Source organism: Arachis duranensis, unplaced genomic scaffold, assembly GCF_000817695.3.
Source record: "Arachis duranensis cultivar V14167 unplaced genomic scaffold, aradu.V14167.gnm2.J7QH unplaced_Scaffold_354585, whole genome shotgun sequence".
NCBI lineage: Eukaryota > Viridiplantae > Streptophyta > Magnoliopsida > Fabales > Fabaceae > Arachis > Arachis duranensis.
In genome coordinates, this window is record NW_026264911.1 from 1,965,911 (window position 1) to 1,973,694 (window position 7,784).

Here is a 7,784-nt window from a genome sequence, read left to right on the forward strand (position 1 = left end):
TTTATGATTTTTCAGATCATCAATAACATTTCTCTTTGTTCATCATTCTTTCAAGAGCCAACAATTTTAACATTCATAAACAACAAGATAAAAAATATGCAATGTTCAAGCATTCATTCAGAAAACAAAAAGTTTTGTCACCACATCAATATAATTAAACTAAATTCAAGGACAATTTTCGAAATTTATGTACTTCTTGTTCTTTTGAATTAAAAAAAATTTCATTTAAGAGAGGTGAAGGATTAATGGAATTATTCATAGCTTTAAGACATAGTTACTAACTACTAATGATCATGAAGTAGAGACACAAAACATAGATAAACATATAACATAAAAAACCGAAAAACAGAGAGATAAGAACAAGGAAGTTAAGGAATGAGTCCACCTTAGTGAGGGTGGCGCCTTTTGAAGGTCCAATGGTGCTTTTTGAGCTCCTTTATGTCTCTTCCTTGCTTCTGTTGCATGATCCCTAGTGATTTTGGTGTTCCTACCCTTAGTTGCTTCCAATAATTATATAGAGGAACATGTATCCCCTGAGGTATCTCAGCGATTTCTTGATGAAGGAATTTCTCATGCTCTCTTGATGTGCATTCAAATGCTCTTCTACTGAGTTATGGACCCTTGAGATAAATATCTCCATCTCCCATGACTCAGAGGTGAAAGCTTGTGTCTTGCCTTTTCTCTTCTATTTCTTTTCTCTCTTTTTTTTTTGAGGTTTCTCTGGCCTTAGGTTCCATCAATGGTTATGGAAAAGCAAAAAAGCTATGCTTTTACCACACCAAACTTAGAATGTTGCTCACCCTCGAGCAAAGAAGAAAGAATGGAAGGGGAAGAAGATATGGAGGAGAGGGAGAGATGTGTATGTTTTGGCCATATGGGTCGGATTGGGTGGGGAAGAGATGGATGGATGTGAGTGGTGAAGAGGTGATGGGGAAGAGAGATTGAGGTGATTGGTAAGAGAGGATGAATGTTGAGAAGAGGGGAGAATATGTTAGGTGGGGATCCTGTGGGGTCCATAGATCCTGAGATGATCCTGTGGGGTCCACGGATCCTGAGGTGTCAAGGATTTACATCCCTGCACCAATTAGGCATGTAAAATGCCTTAGCATACCATTCTGGCATTTAAATGCCGAAGTGGTGCACGTTCTGGGCGTTCAACGCCCATGTGTAGCATATTTCTGGCTTTGAACGCCAGTTCCATGCTTGTTACTGGCGTTCAGCGCCAGCTTTCCTCAGGGCACAATCCTGGCATCCAAACGCCAGGATGTTGCTTGTTTCTGGCGTTCAGCGCCAGATCCATGCTCTGTTCTGGCGTTGAACGCCAGCCAGATGCACCTTACTGGCATTTAAACGCTAGTAAGTCCTTCCTCCAGGGTGTGATTTTTTCTCTGCTGTTTTTGATTCTGTTTTTAATTTTAATATTTTTTTGTGACTCCTCATGATCATGAACCTACTAAAACACAAAATAACAATAAAATAAAAATAAAAATAAAAATTGGGTTACCTCCCAACAAGTGTTCTTTTAATGTCACTAGCTTGACAGTGGGCTCTCATGGAGCCTTAGAGAAGTTAGAGCATGATGAAGGTTTTCCAACACCAAACTTAGAGTTTGAATGTGGGATCTTCTCAACACCAAACTTAGAGTTTGGTTGTGGCCTCCCAACACCAAACTTAGAGTTTGATTGTGGGGGCTCTTTTTGACTCTGTACTGATAGAAGCTCTGCATGCTTACTCTCTTTTGTTACAGAGGGATGGTGGTGTGCCTTAAACACAAGGTAGTCCCCATTTAATTGAAGGACTAATTCTCCTCTGTTAACATCAATCACAGCACCTGCTGTGGCTAGGAAAGGTCTTCCAAGGATGATGCATTCATCTCCTTCCTTCCTAGTGTCTAAGATTATGTAATCAGTAGGGATGTAAAGGCCTTCAACCTTTACTAACACATCCTCTACTAATCCATAAGCCTGTCTTACTGACTTGTCTGCCAATTATAATGAGAATAAGGCAGGCTGTACCTCAATGATCCCTAGTTTCTCCATTTCAGAGAGTGGCATAAGATTTATGCCTGACCCCAGGTCACACAGAGCCTTTTCAAAGGTCATGGTGCCTATGATACAGGGTATTAAGAATTTGCCAGGATCTTGTCTCTTTTGAGGTAAGATTTTCTGAACCCATGTATCTAGTTCACTAATGAGCAAGGGAGGTTTACCTTCCCAAGTCTCATTACCAAACAACTTGGTATTCAGCTTCATGATGGCTCCTAGATATTGAGCAACTTGCTCTCCAGTCATATCTTCATCCTCTTTTGAGGAAGAGTAGTCTTCAGAGCTCATGAATGGTAGAAGGAGATTTAGTGGAATCTCTATGGTCTCTATATGAGCCTCAAATTCCTTTAAGTCTTCAATAGGGAACTCCTTCTTGTTTGAGAGACGTCCCAGGAGGTCTTCCTCACTAGGATTTTCATCCTTCTCCTCCCTTGTGCATTCGGCCATATTGATTACATCAATGGCCTTGCACACTCCTCTCGGATTTTCTTCTGTATTGCTTGGGAGAGTACAGGGAGGAGTTTCAGTGACTTTCTTACTTAGCTGGCCCACTTGTGCCTCCAAATTTCTGATGGAGGACCTTGTTTCACTCATGAAACTTAGAGTGGCCTTAGACAGATCAGAGACTAAATTTGCTAAATTAGAGGGGCTCTACTCAGAATTCTCTGTCTGTTGCTGAGAAGATGATGGAAAAGGCTTGTTATTGCTTAGCCTGTTTCTTCCACCATTATTAAAGCCTTGTTGAGGCTTTTGTTGATCCTTCCATGGGAAATTTGGATGATTTCTCCATGATGAATTATAGGTGTTTCCATAAGGTTCACCCATGTAATTAACCTCTGCCATTGCAGGGTTCTCAAGATCATAGGCTTCTTCAGAAACTGCCTCTTTAGTACTGTTGAATGGATTTTGCCATCCATTCAGACTTTGAGAGATCATGTTGACTTGCTGAGTCAACACTTCGTTCTGAGCCAATATGGCATTCAGAGCATCAATTTCAAGAACTCCCTTCCTTTGAGGCGTCCCATTATTCACAGAATTCCTCTCAGAAGTGTACATGAATTGGTTATTTGCAACCATGTCAATAAGTTCTTGAGCTTCTGCAGGTGTTTTCTTTAGGTGAATGGATCCACCTGCAGAATTGTCCAATGACATCTTAGAGAACTCAGATAGACCATAATAGAATATATCTATCATGGTCCATTCTGAAAACATGTCAGAAGGACATCTTTTGGTCATCTGTTTGTATCTTTCCCAAGCTTCCTAGAGGGATTCACCATCTTTTTGTTTAAAGGTCTGAACATCCACTCTAAGCTTGCTCAGCTTTTGAGGAAGAAAGAACTTAGCCAAGAAGGCTGTGACCAGCTTATCCCAGGAGTCCAGGCTATCTTTAGGTTGTGAATCCAACCATATTCTAGCTCTGTCTCTTTTAGCAAAGGGGAAAAGCATGAGCCTGTAGACTTCAGGATCTACTCCATTTGTCTTAACAGTCTCACAAATCTGCAAAACTCAGTTAAAAACTGATAAGGATCTTCAGATGGAAGTCCATGAAACTTGCAGTTCTGTTGCATTAGTGCAACTTATTGAGGTTTCAACTCAAAATTGTTTGCTCCAATGGCCGAAATGGAGATGCTTCTTCCATCAAATTTGGAAGTTGGTTTAGTGAAATCACCAAGCATCCTCCTTGCATTATTGTTGTTGGGTTTGGCTGCCATCTCCTTTTCTTGTTCGAAAATTTCAGAAAGGTTGTCTCTGGATTGTTGTAATTTAGCTTCTCTTTATTTCCTCTTCAGAGTCCTTTCAGGTTCAGGATCAGCTTCAACAAGAATGCCCTTTTCCTATAAGTGGCACGCCCAGGTTTTGCAACACTAAAATAATAGCCATTTCACCTCTGGATTTAACGTCCATGATGAGCGGATAATTTATACACTTTTTGGCATTGTTTTTAGTTAGTTTTTAGTACGATCTAGTTACTTTTAGGGATGTTTTCATTAGTTTTTATGCTAAATTCACATTTCTAGACTTTACTATGAGTTTGTGTGTTTTTCTGTGATTTTAGGTATTTTCTGGCTGAAATTGAGGGACCTGAGCAAAACTCTGATAGGAGGCTGACAAAGGACTGCTGATGTTGTTGGAATCTGACCTCCCTGCACTCGAAATAGATTTTCTGGAGCTACAAAACTCCAAATGGCGTGCTCTCAAAGGTGTTGGAAAGTAGACATCCAGCGCTTTCCAGCAATATATAATAGTCCATACTTTATTCGTGATTAGACAACATAAACTGGCGCTCAACGCCAGTTCCATGCTGCATTCTGGAGTCAAACGCTAGAAACACGTCACGAACCATTGTTGAATGCCCAAAACATGTTACAACTTGGCATTCAACTCCAAGAGAAGCCTCAGCTCGTGGATAGATCAAGCTCAATTGAAGCACACACCAAGTGGACCCCGGAAGTGGATTTATGCATCAATTACTTACTTCTGTAAACCCTAGTAGCTAGTTTAGTATAAATAGAACTTTTTACTAGTGTTTTAGTCGTCTTTTGACCCCATATTTGGTCTCAGTTTTATTTTATTATTCATCTTAGGAGACTATTGATCACGTTTCGGGGGCTGGCCATTCGGCCATGCCTGAACCTCTTTCACTTATGTATTTTCAATGGTGGAGTTTCTACACACCATAGATTAAGGGTGCGGAGCTCTGCTGTACCTCAAGTTTTAATGCAATTACTATTATTTTCTATCCAATTTGATTTATTCCTATTCTTAGATATTCGTTGCAATTCAACTTGATGAATGTGATGATCCGTGACACTCATCATCATTCTCACCTATGAACGCGCGTGACTGACAACCACTTCCGTTCTACCTTAGGCCGGGCGCATATCTCTTGGATTCCTTGATCAGAATCTTCATGGTATAAGCTATAATTGATGGCGGCATTCATGGGAATCTGGAAAGTCTAACCTTGTCTGTGGTATTCCGAGTAGGATTCCGGGATTGAATGACTGCGACGAGCTTTAAACTCCTGAAGGCTGGGCGTTAGTGACAGACGCAAAAGAATCACGAGATTCTATTCCAACCTAATTGAGAACCGACAGATGATTAGTCGTGCTGTGACAGAGCATTTGGACCATTTTCACTGAGAGGATGGGATGTAGCCATTGACAACGGTGATGCCCTACATACAGCTTGCCATGGAAAGGAGTTAGAAGGATTGGATGAAAGTAGTAGGAAAGCAGAGATTCAACAGGGACAAGCATCTCCATACGCTTATCTGAAATACCTACCATTAATTTACATAAGTATTTCTATCCTATTTTATTTCTCTTTTTATTATCTAATCCAATCACATTTGAATCAGCCTGACTGAGATCTACAAGATGACCATAGATTGCTTCATACCAATAATCTCCGTGGGATCGAGCCTTACTCACGTAAGGTATTACTTGGACGACCCAGTGCACTTGCTGGTCAGTTGTGTAGAGTTGTGACTAAGTGTGATTCACGTGTGAGAGCTACCAAATTATTGGAGCCATAGTTGATGATCGCAATTCCGTGCACCAAGTTTTTGGCGCCGTTGCTGGGGATTGTTCGAGTATGGACAACTGACGGTTCATCTTGTTGCTCAGATTAGTTAATTTTCTTTTCAAAAAGGTTTCAAAAATCTTTCAAAAATTTTTTCTTTATTTTCGTTTTTCAAAAATATATTTTTCGAAAAAAATATAATAAAAATACAAAAAAATCATAAAATCATAAAAACCAAAAATATTTTGTGTTTCTTGTTTGAATCTTGAGTCAATTTTTAAGTTTGGTGTCAATTGCATGCTTTAAAAATTTTTCTTTCATTTTTCGAAAATTCATGCATTCATGGTGTTCTTCATGATCTTCAAGTGGTTCTTGACAAATCTTCTTGTTTGATCTTGATGTTTTCTTGTTTTGTGTTGTTTGTTGTTTTTCATATGCATTTTTGCATTCACAGTGTCCATGCGTTAAAGAATTCTAAGTTTGGTGTCTTGCATGTTTTCTTTGCATAAAAAATTTTTCAAAAATATGTTCTTGATGTTCATCATGATCTTCAAAGTGTTCTTGGTGTTCATCTTAACATTCATAGTGTTCTTGCATGCATCATGAGTTTTGATTCATAATTTTCATGTTGTGAGTCATTTTTGTTGTTTTTCTCTCTCATCATTACAAATTCAAAAATCAAAAAAATATCTTTTCCTTAATTTTCTCATAATTTTCGAAAATTCGAGTTGACTTAGTCAACAAATTTTTAAAATTAGTTGTTTCTTACAAGTCAAGTCAAATTTTCAATTTTAAAAATCTTATCTTTTCAAAATCTTTTTCAAAAATTAAATCTTTTTTTTATTTTCGAAAATCTTTTTAAATATTTTTCAAAAATCTTTTTCTTAATTCTATCTTGACTTTCAAAAATTATACTAACAAGTACTATGATTAATTCAAAAATTTGAAGTTTGTTACTTTCTTGTTAAGAAAGGTTCAATCTTTAAATTCTAGAATCATATCTTTTAGTTTTTTGTTAGTTAAGTAAGTAATTTTTAATTTTAAAAATTAAATGTTTTTCAATCCTATCTTTTTATCATATCTTCTTATCTTATCTTTTTATCATATCTTTTTCAAAATTTATCTTTTTCAAAAATTTGATTTCAAAATATATAATCTTATCTTTTTATCTTCTTATCTTTTCAAATTTGATTTTCAAATCTTTTTCAACTAACTAACTAACTTTTTGTTTGTTTCTTATCTTTTTCAAAAACACCTAACTACTTTTCCCTCTCTAATTTTCGAAAATATATCATCCATTTTTCAAAATTCTTTTTAAATTAACTAATTGTTTTAAATTTTAATTTTAATTATATCTTATCTTTAAATTTCGAAAATCATTAACTGCTTTTTCAAAATTATTTTCGAATTCTCCCTCTCTTCTCTTCTTCTATATATTTATTTATTTACTAACACTTCTCTTCACCCCTCTTCATCTCTAATCACTGCCTCTATCCTTACCCTTGTGTTTGGATTCTCCTTTCTTTATTCTTTTCTTCTCCTACTAATAATAAGGATCCTCTTTACTGTGACATAGAGGATTCATCTTCCTTTTCTTTTTCTCTTCTCTTTCATATGAGCAGGAACAAGGAAAAAGACACTCTTGTTGAAGCTGATCCTGAACCTGAAAGGACTCTGAAGAGGAAATTAAGAGAAGCTAAATTACAACAATCAAGAGGCAACCTTTCTGAAATTTTCGAACAAGAGAGGGAGATGGCAGCCGAACCTAACAACAATAATGCAAGGAGGATGCTTGGTGATTTTACTAAACCCACGTCCAAGTTTGATGGAAGAAGCATCTAAATTCCTGCCATTGGAGCAAACAATTTTAAGCTGAAACCTCAATTAGTTGCTCTAATGCAACAGAACTGCAAGTTTCATGGACTTTCATCTGAAGACCCTTACCAGTTTTTAACTGAGTTCTTGCAGATTTGTGAGACTGTTAAGACAAATAGAGTAGATCCTGAAGTCTACAGGCTCATGCTTTTCCCTTTTGCTATAAGAGACAGAGCTAGAACATGGTTGGACTCACAACCTAAAGATAGCCTGGACTCCTGGGATAAGCTGGTCACGGCCTTCTTGGATAAATTCTTTCCTCCTCAAAAGCTGAGCAAGCTTAGAGTGGATGTTCAGACCTTCAAGCAAAAAGATGGTGAATCCCTCTATGAAGCTTGG